The sequence below is a fragment of the Nannospalax galili genome, unplaced genomic scaffold (genome assembly GCF_000622305.1).
Source record: "Nannospalax galili isolate Female #2095 unplaced genomic scaffold, S.galili_v1.0 scaffold46, whole genome shotgun sequence".
In the NCBI taxonomy this organism is placed as follows: domain Eukaryota; kingdom Metazoa; phylum Chordata; class Mammalia; order Rodentia; family Spalacidae; genus Nannospalax; species Nannospalax galili.
This window is the reverse complement of record NW_008355790.1, coordinates 3,222,353-3,236,273: the sequence shown is the minus strand read 5'-3', so window position 1 is coordinate 3,236,273 and position 13,921 is coordinate 3,222,353. Positions and strand designations below refer to the sequence as shown.

The following is a 13,921-nucleotide window of genomic DNA, read 5'->3' as shown; positions in this document are numbered from 1 at the left end:
CTCTGTGCTGTTCCATTAAACAACTTGTGCTCCAACTTTATTCTCCATAGTAAGTCTTACAAAGAGTTTCTTTGTTACACCAGAGACAGAATCTTTTGGTGGAACCCGGTGATGGAGGCTCTAGGATAGGTGTGCCTAGAAAACATGTTGATCTAAGGAACAATGCTTTTATTCAATTTTTGAGGCATAGAAAGAATCATATTAAATAGGATTTCAGCCTTGAACCAGTGGATAAGTGGCTTATAGTCAGGACACAGGGAAACAGCGAACAGGGAAATAGCAAACTTGCTTTAAGGAAGTTCAAACTATTCCAAAATGATCTCCTAATAAGAATAATCATAATCACCTATTCCATAATTTATAAATTCTTTATTTTTAACTTTAAAAGGCAGTTACATCTCATCATTTAATCTTAATCTTGTCTGTGTCTACTCCAAACACTGTATTTTAGTCTTACTTTATTCTATTTTTCAAAGCTTCTTCTCTTGAAAACAGAAACTTCAAACTTATAGAAATCAGAAAGAGCAAATAAAATAGAAATACCCTTCATCCAAGATTCACCAGGTGTTAGTATATTGCATATTTCTGCTCCCCCTACTTAAAAAGAGATGACAAATAATAGATAGATAATGATCAATAGATACATAGATGATATGTAGATAAAAGACAGATAACAGATATAGGTCATTTTGCATATTTGAGTGTGTGTGTACATGTGTGGTATAACTTAGATCTTAGATAAATGATAGGTAGTATCTGTCTACCCAGATAGACTGATAGATATACAGATAGATGACTGATAGATAGATGACAGGTAGATAGATGATAGATAGATAGATAGAAATGGATGGATGTATAGAACATAGGTCATAGAGGTGATAAATAGAAAGTTAGATCGATGTCAGATGCCTACATGATACATAAATGGATGACTGATGATATAGATGATAGAGAGATGGTAGATAGATACAAAGATATATACATAGATAGATAGATAGATAGATAGATAGATAGATAGATAGATAGATGATAGAGAGATAGAGAGATAGATAGATAGATGATAGAGAGATAGATGATAGGTATTATATTACTAGAATATTTTATCCAATATTACTTCTGAACATATTTTGGTTTGTTTTAGAAAATCATATTTTGGTATAGCAGTACATGCTTTCATACAGAAAATAGTTCCCAAATGGAAATCTTCACCCATATTCTTCATTTTTATTTCATAAGAAAAGCCCAAACAGTCGATGGATGCATTACCTTTCTGTGTCAATGGATATCTTACTAACTTTTAAGTATATAACCAATGCAATTATAATGTTTAGATATTTAAAAATTGGAAAAAAAATTTCATAAACATTTTTCTTAAAATCTAAGACAACACCTCAAAAGATGAAGCAGGTAAAATCTATCAATAAGATATTGGCAGAAGAGGGAATCCAAATATCCAAAATATCTCCAAATAAAGAGATGTTCCATATTTTCAGTAGCTGGGTAAGTGCAAACTGAAACCATATGACACTATCGCTTTGCAGCTACTGTACCAACAAACGTTTGAAAACTAGATAACACCAAGTATCCTTTCCAGAGCTGTTTAGACCAAGGAATAGAGATACCCAGATACAAAGGCACTGGAAATTTAAAAGGTATCTGACAAAGTAAGATGAACTAGAAAGGTCAGATCTGTCTCTTGGAAGTTTGAACCTAGCAATTTTTTTTAAATGAACAGTTTCACAATAAGAACAAAAGTTAGAGATTTGAATTAGAATAAAACCAGAGAACCAGAAAGATATTGCTAGGTCAAGGCAGATAGAGTTTGAGAAGAGTTTAGATAAAGAGAAAGCAAAGAGCAATGAAGACCCAAGCCCTTATACAGAACTGAAATAGCCAGCCCTCTGCATCCTTGGATTCAGCATCAGCAGATTCAACTTATCACAGATAAAAATTACTCACATACAAAAATTGCATCTGGGTTGTGTGGTGGCACACATTTCTAATTCCTAGTATTTGAGAGTCAGAGGCAAGAAGTTCAGGACTTCAAGGCTAGTCTCAACCACATAGCCAGTTCAAGGTCAGCCTAGGCTACATGAGACCCTGTCTCAAAATAAATTTACATCTGTACTGGACATCTATGGACTTCTCGAAGCAATACAATATAACACGATGTACGCCCAACATTTATATTGAATTCAGTATCATAAGTAACCTAAATATGATTTGAAGCACGCAGAATATTCATGGATCATATACAAACACCCCATTTTGTATAAGGAACTTGAGCACCTGATGATTATCCTGATGATTATGGTATCCTTGATGAGAGGAGGTTGTCCTGAAATCAATCTCCAGTGGTTAACAAGAGAGAACTATTTAACAATATATAGAGATGCTGTGAGGGATACTATGGGGTCACAAAATGAAAAAAGATTGGTTCTAAAAGTCAGTGTGGTTCAGCTACTTCCTTCCTAGTTATATACAGTGTGTGGGATTTTAAAGTTCTAATCTTTAAAAGAACATCAGTTTAGGGTGTAGTGGATCCAGGAGACACATGCTTAAGGAAGAAGGCCTTTAGAATTGTGAAGGAAAATTAATTTAATGATTCTTGTACCCAGCTAAACAATCAACTGTGTAGATAGAATAAAGACATTTTCTTTTTTTAAAAAAAAAAAACAATTTATTTTTATTTTATGTGTTTGAGTGTTTTGCCTACATGTATATATGTGCACCTATGTTGTACAATGCCCATAGAGGCCAGAAGATGATGTCAGATCCCCCGAAACTGGAGTTAAAGATGAGATAAGCCATCATGTGAGTACTGGGAAACCAAACCCAAGCCCTTACAAGAGCAGTAAGTGCTCTTAACCACCAGCACCTCTCCAGCCCTGCATAAATACATTTTCAGACATACAATGAAAAGCAAAACCACATAAAACCCCAAAATAAACTCAGAGTATTTTTGACATCTTTTCTTGTATTGTGATAACTTTTAAAATCACTTTAGTTTCTCCGAAAGGATAACAAACTAATACATGTATGATACTTTTTTAACTGAGTTAAAATATAGACTTCACACCATCTCGTTATTTAATAAGAAGTATTATAGTGTTATGTGCTATCATTCAGTATTAAGGAAGCCAAACATCATGGTGCGCACCTGTAGTCAAAACTACCTGACAGGCTGAAACAGGATTCCTCTAATTTCAGGAGTTTGAGGTCAGCCTAGGCAACATGGTAAGAATCCCATTTCAAATTCAGAAAGAAATATGTTGAGAAACTATAATATCCCCAGTACGGAAACTATAATATCCCCAGACAAATAATACATGAACCAGACTGACTTTTAGACAGTGGGCAGAGTAGCCTGGGAGCCAAGTATGAAAACAAAACAAAACAAAATAAAACTGCAAATAAGCGAAAACAGCATAACAAATCCTGTGACAGTAGAGGTAGATCCCAGGTACATTCGAAGCACAGAGGTGGCAGTGGTGAATGCCCCCTCAGAGTGCCACTAGAGAGGTGGAAGGACAAAGTAAGACACAATTGAAATAGAGGTTAAAGGTGCTGGATGGAGCTCAGGAGAGAACCTTTCAAGTAACATTAACACCCACACATTCCGGAAGCATGGAACATATGCAATTCAATATTCTGACCTTCAAGACCTGAAGAGTAGACTGATGCTCAAGACGGTCTTAGTGGTATATTAGGGAGCAGGAAACTCAATGACCTATGGGAAGGCAACTTCAGTGAGGAAAGGCAAACAGACATTGATCTGAGGACTCTACTGAGAAGGAAGGTCCACTCATTCTTCCTTTCTGGACATGTGGATCCTGAGCTGGCCAAATGTGAAGGGACATGGAACCCCTAAATCTACATCCACAGGATTCCTATCCATACTGATGTCTGGGAATGACTACAGAAGATAGGAATGTTAACTTGGGCAGGGAAATGCAACACTTACAAAATACAAATCAATGTCTACTAGATAACGAAACTTCTATATTTACAAGTCCAAAGTGTTAAAACACTATTTCCAACAGATTGCTAGAAGCAAAAAATAAGTAGGGCACTGCTTTGAAAATATACCAAATAGAATGCGACTGGTGATGGTATAAACTGGGGAGGGGGGCTGTAGATCTAAATTGTTAATGGCATTTATCCTGGGAGCATCCCTGAAAAGATGAGGTTTTAAGGAAGAAATGTAATCCTTCTCAGTGAGGGAGTAACACTATTCCTGCCTTGGAGGTAATGTTCAAACTCGAAGGATTTTTTTATTTGGTTTGGATTTTTTTTAAGTACTTTAAAATAAAAAACAAATTGTAATTGGGTCTAAAAATCATTTTCTAGAGCAAAAATGTTCTGGTTAGTTTTTGTCAACTTGACACAAACCTAGACATGCCTAGGAAGAAGGAATCTCAACTGAGAGCTGCCTCCACTAGATTGGTCTGTGGCCAGGCCTGCTGGGCATTTTCTTGATTGCTAGTTAATGTAGGAGGGCCTAGCCTACTGTGGGTGGTGCCATCCCTGGGCAAGAGGGCCTGGGCCTTATAAGAAAGGTCTCAGAGTAAGAGAGGGAGCGATGCAGTAAGCAGGGGTTCTCCTGCCTCTACCTCAGTTGCTGCCCCTGTGTTCCTGCCTTGAGCTCCTGCCCCGACTTCTCTCAGTGATTGACTGCGGTGTGGAAGTGGAATTGTAAGGCAAATAAACCCTTTCCACCCCAAAGTTGCTTTGGGTCATAGTTCTTTTCATAGCAACAGAGAAGCAAACTCAGACAAAAGAGCAATAGCACTTTTTAGTTATATTTTAAATTATGTAATGTTTTATATAGATACATTTCATACATAAATGGATATTTTGGAATCTTATTAAAAATATCATCCGATAAGATTATTATTTTGACCATATATAACATATAACAGTTCACAGGGCTTTGTCTGAATGAAGTTGCCTACAAGGCTGTCACTGAAAAGCAAAAAGCACAACTGCCATTTACCAGTCTCTTTCCAGCTTATTCTATGACTTCCAGGTAGAACCTGTTTCCAGGCACAATTAGTGCCTCTGGATTGATTTGCATATTATTAACCTGGAGTGATGTAAATCCAGCTCCACTTCCTCAATTTCACATTGGAGCACAACAAAAGTTCTTCAGGAAAGCCAAAAAGAATCAGGGCGCTTGCGTGCTCCGTGAGACGTTTAGAAAGGTGACAGAAGCTACCTTTCTCCAAAAAATGATGAGTTTGACGAAAAGAAATTAACAAGCTGTGTCGTGTGCCGCACATGATCGGCCATGCTTGCTAAGTCTGTCTGTTCGCTGTTGCTATGGCTACGGAAAGCCAGTGGAACCCAATGAGCTGTGTGCAGCAGCGCTGGGAAGACCAGCCATTTTACTTATGGAAAACAGTGTGGCATATTCTGCTGGGCTTCATCCTGGAAGAAGCATCTTTTAAAAACCCTCTAGGAGAGCCACAATGGGTGTGCTAGCGTGCCATTATTCCCGCCTCACATGCCTGGAAGCCGCTCTTTTGACAAGCTGTTGACTGCTGTTGCAATTAGCTGATTGGAGAAAGTGGAATGCAGATGATAATGCTGCATATCTGCGGGCAGCAGGAAAGGGTTTTGTCTTGGAAAGGCAAGCCTTCCTCGCACTGTTATCTCCGCAGCTCTCGAGCTGTTTATCCTGAGAACTAGTGTTCTAAAAGGAGGGTGTCGCCCTCTGCTAGCACCGGTCCCGTGTGAGGCTGTTGCATATGAGTGGCAGGTCTAAGAAAGCAGGTGTGTGCTGGGATGAGCACTGGACTGGAACGCAGGCGGCCGCTCTCGGGTTCACCTGCTTCCTGTTAACAGACTGTTGGCTCCCGGAGCATCTGCTGGTGCATGCTGAAGCTGAGGTGGAGAACGGGGATCGGGGCATTCCACTTGTCTGACAGAGGTAAGCTTTTCTCCCCCTTTTGATGGCTCAGCATATAAATAGCGTGAAGCAAAACTTAACCTGAAATGTTTATATTGATTGCATGATCTGAAATTACTAAGGAAACACACACACAGAGACAGACACACACAGACACATTCCACAAAATACTGTGATATAGAGGTAATTCAGGAAACTGAGGTTCTAGAAATTGTATGATAAAAAGCACCATTGATTTGTGTTAGGATTTCAAGTAAATATTTATTGTTTTAACAAACTATGATGACTTGTCTTTCTGGATAGTCTTGGTAGCCAATAACCTTTCTCTCGGACAAACAATGGATTCTTTTGAGACCTGCACTTTGGCACCTTAGGAGAATTAGATCAGAAGCATGTAAACTGTGAGGTATTTATTTTCAAGCCTCATAAATGATTTAACTCTTGACACCTATTTATGGCTTTAAAGTAAGGAATTCTGTTCCCTATGTAGATCATAATAGCCGGTGGATTTTGTACTTGCTTATCCTAGATAGAATGTTCCCTGTGCTGTTTGGTTGAGTCCTGGGAAGTTGTAGAGCAAACACTGTAGGTATTGCAAGCTGCTCACACCTCCTCTCCCAGGATCCTGCATGCCAGGCTAGCCCAGAGCACAACACCCCCATTCTACTTCCCAGGCTTAGAATCCAGGGAAAGAAAGGAAGTGAGCTCTCCGCATTGAACTCAAGCACAGCTATAGTATGTGGCAGGAAAACTTCTTTTATTGCATATTTCTCTCACAAGCGGGTAAATTTCAGAGGAGTGTGAAACCAAATCACCACATACCTCATGCAAATATACACACCAATAACCTGAGCAGAGAGATTGCTACTGTTGGAAGCAGCACGAAAGTAGCAAGGATTTGAATTGCACCCGAATTGCCCCTCAGTGAGTATTTTCTTTGATTTATAGTAGCTTAGGAACAAAGCTGTTACTGTGAATTGAAATTGGTCAGTCAAATCAAAATTCCTGACAAGAAAATCACCAAGAAATAATTTAATTCTGTGTTTGTACCATTTCATTATTTCCTAAGTCAATTCTATTGTTGGGCCACCAGAAATGTCAGCTTGTTCATAATGCTAGTGAAAAATATTTAGTCAAAAACTTCCAGTAACACACCCCTATCAACTAAAGATGGAATTTACCATGAAATTTCAAATAAATAGTAATAGACATGTATTTCAAAGGTGTAGTTTCTTATTTGCTCTCTTTTTCTCCCAAAATATGGATTCTTAAGGAGTCTCTGTCATTGATACAAGTGAGCATGAATCCACTGCTTCATGTGTTAGCATACTCTCAGCTGAGAGACCTATAAAGCATAAGAGGATATTTTAAGAACTTTTATTCTGTCCCCAACAGTCCAGATAGAAAGATGTAGACTAAGAATTATCACTGTGCAATGAATGCATATTATGAGTATGTAAATATCAAATACAGTATCTGTGAATATAACTCCATTTAATGGGAGATGTTAGATGGAATAAGATGAGAAAAGGTGGGATTTACTTCATTTAGGTTTAATTTTAAAGGAAAACTAAAGGAACAGACAGTGCTGAATCAAAAATATCAGCCAAGTAAATGATTCAATGAGAACAAATGCTGGGAAAGTCTCTTCCAATTTCAATTCCTTTGTAAAACATCACCAAAGAAGTTCATAGAATGAGTACCATGTGCACATGCAATCTTCTATTAGTTTTTCTTGGGGGAACTTTTAGAACAGGTTGAGGAAATACCTAAGACACGCCTGAGTGGTGTTCTGTGTTGTCTTTATGGTGTCTTTATGTGGGACAAGAATGTGTGAGCTCACAGGAATATGGACACACATAATTGATATCCAGGATATATTTTCCCATGTTACTAACCTTTTAAGGTGAAAGCTGTTAAAGACGAGAAATCCAAGTTCATCTGTAGCACATCAGTAGCTATTAATTCAACAATTTTAAGAACTGAATTCAAGAGATGTATTCCTCATCTTTGACCACTTTGATTGTTGGTTTTTGTTTAGTTTTAGACTCATATTCTGCCACTTTCCAACTCTTCCTGTCAAAATCAAATATTCTCCTAATTTCCAGAGCATGCTGTCAGACGCTGGCTACTGCAGTACTGTCTGTGGAGATGTTCCCTTCAACTCTCCCAGCACCAGACACTTTTCATGCCCCCGCCAAAACCCATCAAGGATGCCTCTCCAGGCTGCTCTTGCTACCTCTGGGCATTCGTCGCTGGCTTGCAATTTTTCTCTGCTCACAGTTTTCCAGTCTTACTCATCTCCGATTCTAAAGTACTTTGTCCAGCATTTATAACTTGATATTCAGACATTGTACTTATTAAGCTCAGGCTTCATTATTAATTATTTTAAGTATAGACTTTATCTCAAAACAGAACTCCAAATACTATCTTTCATTAGCGAAATTCAGAAAAATTTTTTGAAAAGCCAATAATGAGGCTTCAGCTTCTCAGACATGAAAATGTAACTCCAGGATCACAATTTCATAAAAGCAAAAAATGTCTTGTAATAAATAAGAAGTTTCTAAAAGAAAACCTTAAAATTTCAATTTTAAACAAATCCACTTGAAAGTGTTAATGCAAAACTAATATTAGCTTCGTCTACAAAAATTTGAGGGGAAAATAAATACAGTAAATATTCCTTCCTATTTGGAACTTGCTATAAAAATCAAACTTTTGATTGGAAATTGAATATAGTTTAAAATAATTATGGAACTGCTTTTCATATTGAAGCCCACCTGAAAACATGGTAAAGGTAATGAGCTGGAAGGGACCTAAAGTTTCTTTTAATTTTCCTAACTAAACCTGATGGTTACTGGTGATCAATCACTGGATGCCTCTTCCTTCCTTACAACTTGAGCTTCTAGATTAGAGAGATGTGTGGCTCTTGCTGTTGACCTAGTTTTGATTGTAGAGCATGATCTCTTCTGCATATAAAATTGCATAATTATTTTTTTAATACTCTACTGATCTTTTGTGGGAAAATTGATTTGATGCTAACATGCAAAGTAGCAATGCATCAGGAAATCTATTTTCAACCTCTTGCCTTTAAGATATCCATGCTCAAAGCAAAAGTTGCAATTACTTTTACATGAAGCTTGATACATAAAATAACTCAAATTAGGAAGTTAAAATATCCAGATGTTTGGAATTAGAAAACAAAATATTAGAAAATTACTTAAATTCATATTTATAGGCATTTTCATGTATAGTCTAATATTGAGTTTTATAATGTAAATGAGATAAAGGTTTGTATTGGCTGTTTTCCAGTTGAATTTAATATTTAGCATTTTATAGTTAAATAATAGTTAAAGCTGAAATCAAATCTTGAAATTCAACTGAGAACCAAATTAATTGATTCTCTTAAGTCACATATAATAATTAGATTTTAGGAAATGTAACTCATAATATATCTGAGTCACTCTTTGCATTTTATATTTAAGTAACATTTTGAAGATATAAATTATATGCAGCTATATCTGATAGCATAATAGTCAGCAAGTGCATTTTATATTGAAGAATTATAATAGATGATTGCATTTCATAATTTTCTGAAAATCATGCAAAGGAATGATTTAATTGTAGATATGCCTGCTAAACTCTAAACTATCTCTGTTAAGAATTACATTCTGTTTTAAAACATCTATAAATCATTTTGAACATGTGTTCAGTCTAGAAAAACACTTCTGCAACCATTGAACTCTAAAGATGGCCCAGTAATTCATTCCAGCTTGTTCGGTTAAGATGATAGTTGAATGAAGGATAGAGTACCAGCTAAGTCAGGTTTGGGGAGGACTTTCAGTGACATATTTGCACAGAATGCTATCACATTTTACTATCTTCAAAACAGAAGCATACTCCTTAATTAAATAGGAATTTTAGCCAAAAGACACAGTTTCTTCTTCCTCACATGGTCAGGTAGGGTCAGCTTTACTGTTGCTCCATTGAACAGTATTATTTGAGCAAATGTCCAGAAATCTTTCACTTTTCCCCAGTCTAACCAAGAATCATCTCCAAGAAAATATTCCCACCTTCCTCAAAAATGCCTAGTAGCATTTTGATTATATTTCCCAAGTTCATTTTGTAAACATGTTACAATTAAGAATAATGAAATGCGGTTTACTTGAAAATTTCAGGGACTTGACTGTTTTTCAGTTTGAGTGTCTAATTCAGCTCTTCTCTCTCTCAAGATAGATTCTCAGTGAATAACTATCAAAAAAGCCTTTCTTACAATGAATCGCATCCTCTGTCTTGAGAAGGACATAATTTCATTCAACATTAAAAAAAAAAAAAGCCTTAAAGTTGACAATAGCAACACTTGTATGCTTGAGTGTTAGGTAACGTTTTTGCAGATTATCAAAGTGTCTCCACAGCAATCAATGTGGAAATAAATCTTTTCAGATTCCTTTCTTAGCAATTTTTTTTTTTCTGAAATGGTTGAATTTGAGAGCAGGAATAACACAGTCTTCTCAGATTCCGCATCATCCAATGTTCTTCTCCATGTGGACTCCTTTAGACATGAAGAGCGTTATAAGGCTCAGCCATGCAGACTTCAAGAAACTACATCAGAAACAGGTTTCAGACCAAGAGTGGCAACACTTAACAACATTCCAAACCAGAAATACAAGTGCTGCAGGATGGCAGGGGTGAAGCGGGGGGGGGGGGGGAGATGCGAGTGTAAAAAAAAACAACAAGAAAAACGGTTCAAACAAAAGGAGTGCAACATCTAAACATCATACAAACAGAAAAAAGAAGTGCGGAGGGGGGGGAGGGGTGAAGGGGGGGGGGGGGGTGAAATGCACAGGGAAAACATATGATACATTCTGGCCACACTGGAGAAAATGCATTTGCTTAAACATTCTTTCTGTCCAAGTCCCTGTACCTACTTTCAGCCCAGGAGAGTTAGTTTCGCAGCACTATTTACACCTCCAAGGAAGTGAACTCCACAGCATGGCATCTCTGTAGACATAAATGTACCTAAGCTTCTGACTGTAGAGAACCTTTGTCCACCTGTTAAAGCTTAGCTATGTCTGCCTCATGTAATATTTTACATCATTTGCTAAAAATGCACACAAGTAAAAAATAAAAGCTTAGGAAGCCCCCACTGGATGCTGAAAAGTAGGTTGACTTTTGTCACTTATCAAGATTCCTTCATATCTTATCATTTCAGCATTCTGTGCTGAAGTTAATAAAGGAAACATGATTAGATAACAATAACCAGCTATTCTTGTGCTCACTGTATCCTGTGGTGAAAGCTTAGCACTTCTGAAACAAGCACACTTAATCTGTCATATATATTATTGCATGTAAATACCATGTGTTTTATACTGTGAGGGTAAACAGTCATTAGAAGAACCTGTCTCTTAATGCCTAAATCTGGGAACTTTGTTTTGATTTGATTTGTTGTTACTGTGTTTTGTTTGGCTTGATTTGGTTTGGCTTTTGAAAGGTGCCTCATCATGTAGCCCAAGCTGACTCTGAACCCACAATCCTCTGCCTCCTGAGTGCTGAGATCATAGACACATACCACCACATCCAGCTAGATCTGGAAATGTATATACTGTAGTGACAAAGATAGGAATTTTATAACCACTCAGCTATTGTGCTACATTGTGAGTAGCCTTGTGTTGTTTGATGCTAGTTAGTATGCTCCATTGAATAACTTTGAGTAAAGGGGGATCAGGCAAGTATCTATAGCTAAGAAGTAAAAAGGTACCAGTTTACTTGGGCAGAACAAAAGTTACACGCAAAACTTAATTTGCTTTAGAATGACAGCTGGGACGCTGAAGGCAACCAGGAAACAGGCTGACCTATTAAACCTTCAGCCAGCATTTGTTCAATGAAAAAATGGCCCATAGTAGTCAGATCTTCCTTCTATGTTGCACTAATGATGACACATTAAAAAGTGCTGTTTCCATCCAGAGATCAAAAGACAATAAATATTTCCTAATTTTTTGAAATTAAAAAACAGAGAAGGAAAAATATGAAAATTTTAGGAAATGCTATTTTTTAAGTGAAACATAATCTTCCTGAGGAAAAGCATTGTATTTCAACAATTTCATAACACAGGGATATTGGCCAGAAACTTGGATAAAGCTCAAATGTTACTCTCTGTACCATGAATAATTCAGATGAGAAAAATCTCACTTCTATTCTTTCTTAAAGCCTCTGGTTATATTCACACTTATCAAGAAATGTAATCAACATTAGCACATTAACATTTACTTTTTATTTAAAATAGCATAATATAAAGAATTTTAAAATAGAATCACAAAATTTAAGATACTTATATTTAGGTTTTGGAATATAGAGCATTCAAAGATAATTTTTTAAAAGTTGTCAATTGGGGGAGATCTTTTCAAGTTGGAGGAAAGACTGCAAAATCTGGAAGACCTTGTGTAATCACTCAGAATAACTACTTCTGAGTGAAATCAAGAAAGTAAAAGCTTGGATAGTTAGTATCAGTAAGCTTTAGAAAATATTTTGTTTCATAAATTTAAGATTTATTTTCTTTTTAATTGTGTGTGTGTGTGTGTGCGCGCGCGCGTGTGTGTGTGTGTGTGTGTGTGTGTGTGTGTGTGTGTGTGTGTGTAGGTGCATGCTGAGGTCAGAGATGTTGGATACCCCTGGAATTACAGGAAATTGTGAGTCACCCGAAGTGGGTGCTAGGAATCAAACATGGGTCTTCTGCAAGAGCGGTAAATGCTCCTAACCACTGAGCAGTCTTTCCAGCCAAGCTAAAGAAAATATTACCCAAAAATCATTCATTCTGATCAATCCAAAACTATTGATAATAATAAATTAGCACTTGCTCTGTACCAGCTGCTATCTGAAGAGTTTTACATGTGCTAACTTTAGGGAAGGATCTGAAGAATCATAAAACCCATGAACGTAGTACCCTAAAATAGGCATCTTTTTCATCAGAATTTCTCAGAAACAGTTCCTGTGATCTTAAATTATTTACTGAAGACAGATTTAGCGAATGCCATGCTTCGCTCCCCTTTCTTAGTCATGTCATTTTGCACATTGGATTTTTATATTATTTTAGCACAGCTTTTCTATGTAGGCCTAACCTTTCCATGTGAAAGTAGACTCCATGAGAAAACAACTGTATCTTATTTATATGTTTACCCCATCATATGCCTGACCAAAAGTAAATTATCTGTGGATACTAGACCAAGTAAGTCATCCTAGCAAATGTCTACAAACACAATTTATATGAAAGATTAGAGATCTAGTCAAAGAAATGAAAACTGATTCCATGTAACTTTCATCATAAGAAAATTAATATGGTGCATATATCTTTAAATGGTTGTTTGTTCTTTTTGTTTTGGGACTTTTGTGTGGGGTTGGTTGGCATGCTCTTCATGTAGAACACTAAACTAAATGTCTAAGAGATTCTTAGATTCTCTTAAGTCTTCAAAATATCATCAACAAAAATGATTGTAACACAATGTGACACAATGAAAAATAACTTATTATTTAAATAACTTATTTATTATTTTTATGTGTATGTGTGTATTGTCTGCATGTGTGTAAGTGCACCAGTGTCATGCAATGTCTGTGAAGGTCAGAAGTGGGTGTCAGATCCTCTGGAACTAGAGTTGTGGACAGTTGTTAGCCACCATGTGGGTGCTGGGAACCAAACCCGGGTCCATTGCAAGAGCCAGTGCTCTTAAACACTGAGCCATCTCTCCATCTCCCTTCTCCCACAACTTAATGTCTTCAACAATCCAACTTCATGGTAATTATATCTGACAATTAGGGAAAAAATTAAAATGAGGGCGAATATAGCCATTTCATTTACCAAAGAACCAATACTCATTTCTTTAAAATATACTTATTTGGGGGCCTGGAGAGATAGCTCAGCAGTTATGAGCACTGACTGCCTTTGCAGAAGACCAGGATTCAAATCCCAGCACCTACAATAGTGGCTAGCAACCATCTGTAACTCTAGTTCCAGGAGCTCCA

General features: G+C 36.9%; 1 protein-coding gene across 1 annotated transcript in view; it reads left to right on the top strand.

Moving 5' to 3' along the window:
• The first annotated feature begins 5,596 nt into the window (after positions 1–5,596).
• LOC103750489 (sorbin and SH3 domain-containing protein 2) overlaps positions 5,597–13,921 on the top strand; it is a 217,381-nt gene continuing 209,056 nt past the window's right edge. Inside the window, exon 1 of the mRNA XM_029556344.1 lies at positions 5,597–5,932. The gene's annotated coding sequence lies outside the window, so the exon portion shown is untranslated. The remainder of the gene's footprint in view (positions 5,933–13,921) is intronic.